The sequence below is a fragment of the Ochotona princeps genome, chromosome 7 (genome assembly GCF_030435755.1).
Source record: "Ochotona princeps isolate mOchPri1 chromosome 7, mOchPri1.hap1, whole genome shotgun sequence".
NCBI lineage: Eukaryota > Metazoa > Chordata > Mammalia > Lagomorpha > Ochotonidae > Ochotona > Ochotona princeps.
Window position 1 is genome coordinate 47971068 of NC_080838.1, and position 11683 is coordinate 47982750.

The 11683-nt window shown below is 41.0% G+C and overlaps 1 protein-coding gene across 3 annotated transcripts in view; it reads right to left on the bottom strand.

Moving 5' to 3' along the window:
- MTTP (microsomal triglyceride transfer protein) overlaps nucleotides 1-10886 on the bottom strand; it is a 71395-nt gene extending 60509 nt beyond the window's left edge. For all 3 annotated transcript variants that reach the window (XM_058667009.1, XM_058667010.1, XM_058667008.1), the window contains exon 1: nucleotides 10836-10886. The gene's annotated coding sequence lies outside the window, so the exon portion shown is untranslated. The remainder of the gene's footprint in view (nucleotides 1-10835) is intronic.
- Between the last annotated feature and the right edge of the window lie 797 nt (nucleotides 10887-11683).

Genomic DNA, 11683 nt, shown 5'->3' on the forward strand with positions numbered 1-11683 from the left:
GAGTGGATAGCACACCCACATGCACATGGGGAACATGAGAGCCAGCTCTTCTACGCCAGCAGAGGACATCAATTTCCTCATCAGAGAAAGCAGAACAGGTTGGACAATGTTCCTGGCCAAGCTATGCACTAAGGTAGACCTGTCAATCAATAGGCCTTGGGAAGAATTTCTCAACCCAGGTGCGATAAAAGCTACTTCTCAGAACTATCAAAACCACTTAAGTAACACCACTGAAACACTCTTCCCCACACTAGGGTCTTTAAGACATCATCAAATGACCTTCTCCCCATCCCCGGCTGCTGAAGTAGTCTGATTGAAAGGAGCAGCCTCCATCCCCCTCCTCTCCTGTGGACATATGAGGAAAAAAATGCAACATTTGTCCCACCCATCTTCCTCCATACCTGACCCTCCCCACCTTAATCAGAGGCCCATGTGGGTATGCATCCATTTAAAAAATATTAAAAAGAAAATAAAATTTCAAAAAAAAAAAGGTTCAGTAAAAATAGAAAAAACCCAGGGTTGGAGTGTGGTACAAACCCAGTAGGGGGTGCTGAAGGGGGCCCTCCTGCTGGGGCACTGCTCCCTTCATGAATACTAGAACCAGGGGCAGACCAGGCCGGGCATAGTTACAGCACCTGTTGGCCTGCATGTGAACTGGGTTGGGGGAAGAGCCAGGCTGGGCTAACTGACCATGTCCACTGGTGCACGCATCAGCCAGAGTGGGTACAGGCTGGTTGTGCTTTGCTGCAGCATCAGCTGGCAAGTGCTGGCAATGGGGGCAAGTACTGTCAAGCTAGACTGTAGAACCAGCTGGAAAATGCAAGATCCAGAACTGGGAGTGGGCCCAGGAGGGCACCTCTCTGATGGAAAATCAATGCTGGGAGTGGGCCTGGGTAGATTTGTATCTGCTGGCATAAGTGTGGGTTACATAGTGGTTTTACTTGGGTTGAGCTAGGTTGTAACACCCACTGATTGTATGAGAGCTGAATGGGGTGTGGGACAGGCCAGTTCTACCGCACATACTGGCAAGCACAGGAACCAGTGCTGGAGGCAGGCCCAGGGGAGGATATTGGGGGTCACTCTGACTAGGCTGAAGGTCCCGCTGGTGTATGTGTGCACTGAGTGTTTGGTGGGCATGGCTGGGCTGGGCTATAGTATCCTTTGGTTTATGTAACAAATGGGGCTGGAGAGAGAATTGACCCAGCAATTACAACTACTAGTGTGTGTAGGCTAATGTGGGTGACAGATTGAGCTGGACTCAGTACTGGTAAGCACACACAAGAGTCAGGTCTAGGATCACTTCACACGAGGTTTCATTGGGGATTCCCTCCCACCGCCCCGCCCACCCCCCCTCCCCCAGCTGAACCACTGGACCCAGAACGCCAACCATAGCAAGAATCACAAGATCTGTGGTTTGACCGTGGAATGTATGTGTCAGAATCAGGCCTCCTCAGTGGCTTAGACAAAGCAGTGGACAGCATGCCCAGGTACACATGGAGGATATGACAGTCCATTGGGGACTGCAGAGGACATCTGGTAGCATAGCAGAGAAAGGACAGCAGAACAAATTGGTCAACTACCCCAGCCTACCATTGACAGCAAATATATGGGTGAATAGAGACTCTGGGGTGGACTTTGGTCAGAAGGCAACTTGGAAGGATTTCCTCATCCTTGGATTGGCAAGACCAACATTTCAGAACTACTGAAACCACGTGAGCAGAATCCTCAGCACATGCTCCACATTGGGGACCCTAGGATGACAATGGGTGGCCATTTCCCATCCCTGGGTACTGGGGTGGCTGGCAAGCTGGGTGCGTCTTCTCCCCTAGTGCTCCCACTTCCCCCAGAAACAAGAAGAAAAGGAGAATTTAGAAACAATGGTGTCACCCACTTTCCCCTAATTCTCATTCCCACTCTGATCAAATACATAAACATCGTCAAAAATTAAAAAAAAAATACAGGAAAATAAACCTTAAAATCTAGATCCAATAGTCCTCACTGCTTAAAAAATGAGGTGGAATGCAGGTGGGATAATCAACTTTTTGCAGATGACATGAAAGTTTGAAATGGGACTATCTTTTAATAAGCCCATCACAGTATTATGGGTGCTATGGTGGAAAGCTTGATTTTTTAAAAAAAATTTTATGTTCAATGGGGAAAAGTTGAACATGTTGGGTTAAAATCAAGCCTCATACAGCTACTGCCATAAAATCTCTTTCGTAGTACATGATGTAAAACACTTGCTATGTTACCGTTTTGTGGTGATAAAGAGACTGTGAAATAAAGATGAATGACTAATTCCAAAGTACAGATATGTTTCTGTTAAATGTCAGGTTGTTAGGAGTTAACTTTTTTCATGGATTAAAAGATAAATGCCTTCACCCTACTTCCATTTGGACATCACCCTAACAGATACAGTAATTCAGGATAGTGATAGTTGAGGAAAAAAAAAAAAAGAAAAAGCATGTTTATAACCTCAGAACATTATCGTGTTTAGAAAGAAGCATGACACTTACCAAAAAAAAAAAAAAAAAACTCCTTAAGAAATTTAAAGATATTGCTAAACAGTCATATTACTTTAAAATCTAATATCATTTTCATTTCTACTAACGAATTGCCATTTTTAAAGCAACCCCAAAAGAAAACTGGGGGAACACAGCTGTTGTGCACAACAGGTGAGACATGGTTTGGGATTCTCATTTTACACCCCTAGCAGAGTGCCTGTGTGCAAGTCTGAGCCCTGATTCCATTCCAGCTTCCTGCTAATGTGCAGGTGATGGCTTAAATCCCCATGTCCTTCTGACTCACCTGGAAGGCTCACACGGAGATCTGGGATCCTGCCTTGAGCTTGGCTCAGTTCCAGTTATTCTAAGCATGAAGGGAGTAGGCTACTATGTAAAAGGTCAATCTCTTTTTCTTTCTCTTTCAAATAAAGAGCACTATATGGTAATGTTTTTCAGAAAAATTCTATTTGTTAGGCTATAGCTATTTTCTTATTTTATTTTGAATTTTTGAATTTTATGGTACAACTCCATAGAGTGTGAGATTCCAAACAACCCCCCCATTATTATTCCCCAATTGATTTTCCCCATGTTATTACAACAGTATAGTCCTTCATAAGGAGTTATAATTCCATTAGTCTGTTATTTAAGTGTGCCCCAGCATTGCTGGTACAGACAATGTCAGATAGTCCAGCATCTCATTGCCTAGATATGTCCAACAGTTTAACTGGAAGTCCATTTTTTATTTGGAAGCAGGGATTCATACTGCATTGTATCCCCACATCTGGACATGGCAGTCTCTACTACTCCATCATTAGACCTTCCCTTAAATGAGAAGCCACAAAATAAGGCCCACAACCAGTATGAATTAGAACAACAACAACAACAAAATTATAGCACCATGGAGTAGAAAAACACGCCAATGAATAGCCAATGCATGGGTGACGAAAACACAAAAGCCTCTTGGGTAAAATGATGCCACCATGTGATCCATGTAGGCAAAGCTATTCTATGCTACTAACTCTCTTAATGCAAAGGCAAAATTATAAATACACAACTTTTAAAAGTATGCTTCAAAATTATCTGAGAAAAATTTCTTCCTTTCACAAAAATAAGCTTGAGACTTATATGTGAGCCATTTGTAATGTAAGACTACAATGAAGATAGCAATTTTCCTACACAGTCATCAAACTTTACTTCTTCATACATGCAATGAGGTACTTGACAACCACCATAAAATGCTCACGGATCATGCCAGCCACCCTGGGAGAATTTTCAGTTGGCCACGAAAAACAAAGCAAAACAAAACAAAACAAAACAAAAAAACCCTGAGTTGCCAGCATTTAAACAAGAGAATTGATAAAGCTCTTCCAGTAGCTTACCATAAAGAAAATTATAAATTTGGATCTAAAAAATCTCTAAAACTGAAAAATTTGCAGATTCTAAAATACATGAATATAAACAGAAATACAATTTTCCTTTAAAATTCTGTAGCAGGGGACATAATTATATTTCACAAATAATCCTTAATATACAGGCATAACTATTTTATTTGAGGAGGTGATACGATTTTTTTTTAAGATTTATTTTTTTATTGGAAAGACCGATTACATTTATGGAGAGGACAGACCGAAAGATCTGTCTGCTGGTTCACCCCCCAAATGGCAACAATGGACAGAGCTAAGCAGCTCCAAAGCAGAAACTTCTTCTGAGTCTCCCACAAGGGTCCAAAGGCTTTGAACCATCCTCTACTGCTTTTTTGGGCTGTAAGTATGGAACTAGAAGGGAAGTGGAGTAGACAAGATACAAACTGGCACCCATATGGGATTCTGGTGCTTGCAAGGTCAAGACTTAGCCACTGAGCCATTGCACCAGACCCAGTGATTTAATATTAATAGGCCAGGCTCCAGCTTAGTCTCAGTGAGGCAGAATCCTCACACCATGTATGTCTTAATCCACGAGTCAGAGATGACACCTTCCTAAGATATCCCTGTGTCTTATCTGGGAGATGCCAGGATAACTGGATATTAAATTTCCCATGGAGGTACCATTAAATACCCAGACAGTTTCACTCATGTGAAAGCGTGACCTCACAGAAGAGGCTGAGAATGGGGTGGGCTCTCCTTTCACCACAGACCACAGCTGTGGGTGTTATTTAGGCTTCTCCCTGCTTCCCTCTCTCTTGGGGCAAACCTCTGACTCACTCTTGATGGGAATTTCTCAGAGTAGAGCATCCCATCCACACTCATATAATCACTCTTTCACTACTAAGTCCTGTACCTAAGATAAGTCTGCTTAGAATCATCTCTGGAAGAGGCAAGAACAGAGCAGAAAATTCATATGCAGATGCACGTATCAATACAAGCAGAAATCAATCAATTTAAGAAGTCACTAAAGTAAGAAGACAGAACATACTAATAAGAGGTCAAGAAAATACAGAGCATGAGTGGGGTAAGGGTGTTTGAAGAGAATACTTGAAGAATTTCCCAGAACTATTGGAAGCCCCTCTAACAGTTCTCCATAGCTGCTGTAACAAACTCACCACAAAATGAGTGCTTCTAACACCAAGGGTCTCATGTTATGGTCCTGAAAGCCAAAAATCTTACACTGGTCATACTGGGCTACAATCAGTGTTTGAAAGGTGGAGTACTTTCTCTGTGCTGCACAGGAACATCAATTTCCCTGCCTTTCCCAGCTTTTATAAGCTCGTATTACATCACTCTGATAAATTTTTCTGCTTGTTATTCCACTTAATCAATCCTTGTGATTAAATGGAGCCCCTAATTTTTTTTTTTATCTCAAGCTCAGCTGACTCACAACCTTGGTATCATATACCATCTTGGCAGACATTCATAGGTTTTAGGAACTGTTCATGGGCATGTTTAAGGAGCCATTTTTTTTTTTCTATCTGCAACAATCATATAGCCATAGGTTCAAGAGGCTCAACAAACCTGAAGCAAGGGACTGGCACTGCGGCATAGTGGTTAAGCTGCTGCTTACTCATCTGCATCTGTTGCCGAAACACCAGAGTTCATGTCCCAGATGCTCTACTTCTAGTCCAGTTTCCTGCCAAGGTGCCTGGGAAGGCAGTGGAATATGGCCCACATTCCTTTTCGGCCACACATGTAGGAGAGACAAGGATGAATTTTGTGGCTCCTGGCTTTGATCTGGCCCAAACCTGGCTGCTGTCGTCATCTAAGAAAGTGAACAAGCAGATGAAAGATACGTATTTTTTTCTCTGCAACTTTGCCTTTCACTGCCTGAATTTCACTACAGCCAGGACGGAGCCAGAGGGAAGACAGAAGCCAGGAATTCCAGCTGTGTTTCCCAAGCAGGTGGCAGGAACCCAGGCACTGGAGCCATTACTTGCTTCCTAGGGACGGTGGCAAAGAGCTTGATCTGAAACAGAGTAGCCAGGAGTTAAACTAGCACTCCAATAAACAGATGTAGGCCTCTCAGGTTTAATCACAGAATAAGATCCCAAGACTAATGCATTTTTAATCATGGTATCACAAAGACATTTCTTTGTGGCATAATGAAAAGTTGATGAGACAATGTTTGCTCCATGAGGATTGGTTCAATAAATTAAGATACATTAATCTAACATGAAGCCACTTAAAAAATAACACATGTGTGCTCATACATGTTTATCATATTTTATTAGAGTCATCTGCCAAACAGCAGATACAGTTTAAGATCTTTTCAGTTAAATTTAGACCCATACATTCTCATATGAGCCCAGAAAAAGGATTAAAATGTTCGCTGAAAACAGTATTATCCCTAGAGACAGAATTCCAGCTTATATTTTGTCACACTGCATGTGGTTTATTTTTTTTTAATTAATTGGAAGGTAAAATTACAGAGAGAGAGACAGAAACATTAACAGGGAGAGAGAATATTTCATTTGTGGCTTCAGTCTCCAACGTGTCCACAACAGCCTGGGCAGGAATGGGCCAAACCCAATATCTAGGAGCTTGATCTGGGTCTCTGATATGGGTGCACTGTCCAAAGTACTTAGGCCATCTTTCATTGCTTACCCAGGCATATTAGCAGGGAGCTGGGTTGGAAGTAGAGCAGCTAAGACCTGAACCAGCACCCATCTGGGATGCTGGGTCTACCTTTCACTCTTCCTTTACCCAATACACCACATTCCATTTTGCTTTTTAAATCTTTTCATTGTGTGTAACAGTTTTGGTTGTATAGTGAAAATCTTGATAGTACAGATTTCTTATGCAGCATGCACGCAGGCATACCTAAATAATCCCTAATGTTACCAATATCGTTAACTAATATCCCTATCTTCTTTAGGTTCCCTGATTTTAACTCATCTTTTCAATCTGTATCCATCTAAGAGGTACTGGAATTAGCTCTTGGGTATCCTCAGGTTCCTCTTCACCCTAAGAAGCATTGCTGATTATCTTGTAAGATGCTCCTCCATAGGAATTCTTGTGCTAGCTTTATCCTTTTTTCATTGGAGTAACAAGTTGGGAAGAGCAAGACCATACAGGCGAAGTGTCATTTTCATATTAGAGATATGTATTAACAATGCCAATCATAATCCTGAGAAATACCTTGAATGCTATGATCTTCAAAGTTGAAACTCCCAAAATCAAAATCTCTAAAGATCCCTTAAGACTAAAAATCTCTAAAGCTAAAACTCCCAAAATCATAATCCCCAAAGATTAAAAATTTCAAGTGTCAAAAACTACAATTCTTGTGGATAAAGGGCTACTTAAAAGGGCTGGAAAGCTGAGTGTATGCACTCACTCAACCATGTATGACTTCTGTCCCTGCACGTCCACATCTATTGTTATACTGGTTTTAAAACGAAACAAAATAATACAAAACAAAACCCCAAAATACACCTTTGAGATCTCTAGTGTTACAAAGCACTTTAAGATGAACTATTCTTAGGAACGCCACTATCAAAGAAGATAAATTTCTAGGATTGTCATTAAATCTAACAGAAAAACTAGCACATTAAACTTCGGATAATGTAAATCACCCCATCCTGATTTTTTAAATCAAATCTACAATCACATTTCTTCTGGATCCAAAAATTCCAGAACATATCCATTTATTTATGTATTGGTTACTGGAAAAAGTTAAACACTTTTTCAATGCTTATTTGGGGATTTTGTGGACTTTGTAAAAAAAAATGTATTTCAATGGAGTCCCCATGCCATGACAAGACTTGGAATAAGTATGATAAAGGCTTCTAAAACTGAATTTCACAATGTTACCAATAACATTTCTCTCTTTCAACAACAACAACAAAAAATTTTTAAGTAGGAACTGGCATTTCACCTACTAGTTATGAGTCTGGTTAAGATGTCCACATTCCCAACGGAGTACGTACGCACAATGCCCTGCTCGAGTTCCTTATTCTAGCTTCCCACTAATGCAGCTCCTGGGAGGCAACAAGTGACAGCTCAGGTCGCTGAGTCCCTAGTGATAGGAATGAGTTTCTGGTTCCTGAATTTGTCCTGGCCCCACTTGGACCATTGTGGCATTTAGGGAGCAAACCAGTGCTTCGGAGACCTGATTTTTCCTGCTTCTCAAGTAACAATAAATTAAAAACTAAATCCTTTTTTGGCTCAGTATGAAATTAAAACTGCTCATGTTACTCTCACCCCCACCTTCCTAGTCCCCTCTTGCTTATGGGTAACCTCAGACTCAAACACAGAATTTAGGTTTAAAACAGAGGCATTTATAATGACTGTCGAAAGTCGTTAAGTCCAAGCAGGTGGGGGAGTACATAAATGTATACACCTGGTTCTGCCTGCAGGTCCTTTTTTTTTTTTTTAAGACTGATTTATTTATTGGGAAGTCAGATATACAGAGAGGAGGAGAGACAGAGAGGAAGATCTTCCATCTGATAATTCACTCCCCAAACAGCCACAACAGCTGGAGCTGATCTGATCTGAAGCCAGGAGCCAGGACCCTTTTCCAGGTCTCCCATGTGGGTGCAGGATCCCAAGGCCTTGACTGCCTTCCCAGACCACAAGTAGGGAGCTGGATGGAAAGCGGGGCTGCCTGGACTAAAACCGGCATTCATATGGGATCCTGACACATGCAAGGTGGGGAGTTTAGCCACTAAGGCTACTATGCTGGGCCCCTGCAGGTCTCTTCTTACTTCATCTATGGGCCCGGCGGCGTGGCCTAGCAGCTAAAGTCCTCGCCTTGAACGCCCCGGGATCCCATATGGGTGCCGGTTCTAATCCCGCCAGCTCCACTTCCCATCCAGCTCCCTGCTTGTGGCCTGGGAAAGCAGGAGAGGATGGCCCAATGCTTTGGGACCCTGCACCCGCGTGGGAGACCTGGAAGAGGTTCCTGGTTCCCGGCATCGAATTGGTGCGCACCGGCCCGTTGCGGCTCACTTGGGGAGTGAAACATCGGATGGAAGATCTTCCTCTCTGTTTCTTCTCCTCTCTGTATATCTTGCTTTCCAATAATAATAAAATCTTTAAAAAAAAAAAACTTGATCATTTACAGCTCTACTTAATAACCTGGCCTGTCCACTGTCCAAATGTGGCCCACAGGCATTTTCTTTAGCCTGCTTGGTATTTATTTATTGGTGACCAACTCAAAAACCATTTCTGACTTTTAGTATATGTTTGCATACAGTTAAGATACACAACATGATACTAGGAATACATTTAGACAGTAACCATGCTGTCACAGTGACACACATTAACACTTCTGTCATCTAACATTTATATCCAATTTTATTGTGGCATCAATGGCTAGAATCTAGTAATTCAGCACACACAAATGTCACAAGCAGAATGACCTATAACCCTCAGGTTCACATTAGGTCTCCAGACTTGTTCATCCTTCACATTTGTTACTTCATACCCTTTGAGCAACAAATCCACATTATCTCTCTTCATGTTCCCATCTCTAATCCTAATGATTATTTTGTTCTCAATCTCTGTGTATCGCACTTGTTTTTATAACGATATCAATACAAATGAGAACATGCAACATTTTCTTTTTCTGTGCTTGGCTTTTCTCAGAAAAATATCCTCTAAGCTATGGCATGTCGCAAACAGCAGAAACTTTGTCCTTTATAGGGCTGAAGAATATTCTATTTTATATATACATAACACAAGCTTTATCCATTAAGCTGTCAATGGACACTTAAGTTGTTTCCATATACAGGCGAGTGTGAATCAAGTCACAGTGTCCAAAGGACCACAGCTATCTTTCCAAGGCAGTGATTCATTTCCTTTGGGTGTATGCCCAGAACAGAAATTGCTGGGTTGGATGATAGATCAATTTTTAATTTCCTTAGAAACTTCCATATGCTTTTCTCTAATGGCAGTTTAGAATTTATTATTTTTTATTTTGTTGTTGTTAAAGGACTATGCTATTGATTTTAATGGTTGCTTAGAATTTAAGAAGGGCAAATGATTGCCAATGTTTAAGACTACACAAGGAGACAGCACAACAGCTCAACTGGCTAATTCCCCACCTGGCAGTGCTAGCATTCCATGTGCACGCTGGTTCGTGTCCTGGCTGTTCTACGTTCCCACCAAACTCCCTGCATGTGGTCGGGGAGAGCAGCAGACGACAGCCCTAAGCCTTGGGACCCTGCACTGGCATGGGGGACCTGGAAGAAGCTCTGGATTTCTGGCTTCAGACTGGTTCAGTTCCAGCTGTTACAGCCATCTGGGGAAAGAACCAGCAGATGGCATTTCTTTCTGTGTATCTCCTTGTCTCCGTAAATCTCTTTCAAATAAACATTAAGGAATAAAACACTTAACAAACAAGCTCAAGTTTCTAACTGTTCTTCAAAAAAACTGAGATCTTGTACCATTAGGTTCACCTCCTTACTTGTAACATTACCAATTAAGATGGAAATGCACTCTGATTTGCTGACACCTTCCCCTCAGCTCTTATTTGTTAACTTCTAATCCTTACAGACATCACAGGTTTGTAACCCACAGATAACATTGTACCTTACCTTAAACTATAAATATGATTCTTCAATCTGTAACCAAACCTCTATCTTTTCCAAAATTAATTTTCTTGCACTTACACTACCTCCCTAAGTAACCAGAATAACAGAATCACATTTCCTTAGTCATTCTCCTCCTACCCAGAGCTTTTCAGTCATGCGTGGGAACTGTGATATGCTTAGGTCTTTGCTTTCATTGTCCCCAATAGTTTAACTTGTTGCCTTCCTGACATCCCAAACCTCCACCTACTCTCCAAAATGAAGCAAAATCATCCGGTCTCTGAAATTAGACTCATTGCCTCAAAGGACACTTAGGGCCTCTTTTCCATGTTAAGGAATCTCAATTACGTTACATGTCATCTAGCATTGACTTTTTGCTGATGAGGCTTGCAATTCCTCAAGAACAATGACCCAGATTAATCATCTTCATACCACTTTCAGATAAAAAAAAAAAAACCAGGAACGGGATGTGATAAATGTGCCAAATTACACAAGTCAGTGAAAAGATTATGTCAGATAAAAGATTTGTATATTTCATCTGCTTAAATTTATACTCCAGTCTTTCCTAGTACTTTTTCACTGTTTACTTCAGATTAATTCTAGAATCTTTAGGTTACACATCATGTGATTACAAAGTTAAATGGGTATGTAAAAAAAAAATGAACTGGTATCATCACTCTCAAAAAATATGAGAACTTAATAAAAAAAAACCTTGTTTTAAATATCTAGGGATGCCTGGTATTATTTCTGAAGAAATGCCTGATTATTTATAAAACATATCCCATAGGGGCAGCTGAACAGCTGTCAAAAGGCCTGGCACATCACAATGCCAGCCTGAATTTAACGACCTACATGTAAAGGGCTACATATCCAATTACTAATCCTTACTCTGCTACTCACTGCCCTGATATGGAGGCAGCTGAAAAAAGATGTCCTACTAACAGATCAGAAATGGATCTAGACTTCACTGCCAACGTCCAGAGAACTTTAGATTCGAGAAGAAGAGAAGCCATAGCAATCTGACAGCTGGAAGTTTTTCAAATGCGATTTAAGGGTTTAATGCAATTGAATGACTTTTTTTTTTTTTTTTTTTTTTTTTACAATTTAAATTCAAGGAAATTAGAACTCCTTTAGAAAATCCCACATTCTCAATTTAATTTTCTATTCTCTGAAATCTTTTACCGTGGTCGAAGTCTTCAAACATAATATAATTCAGGTA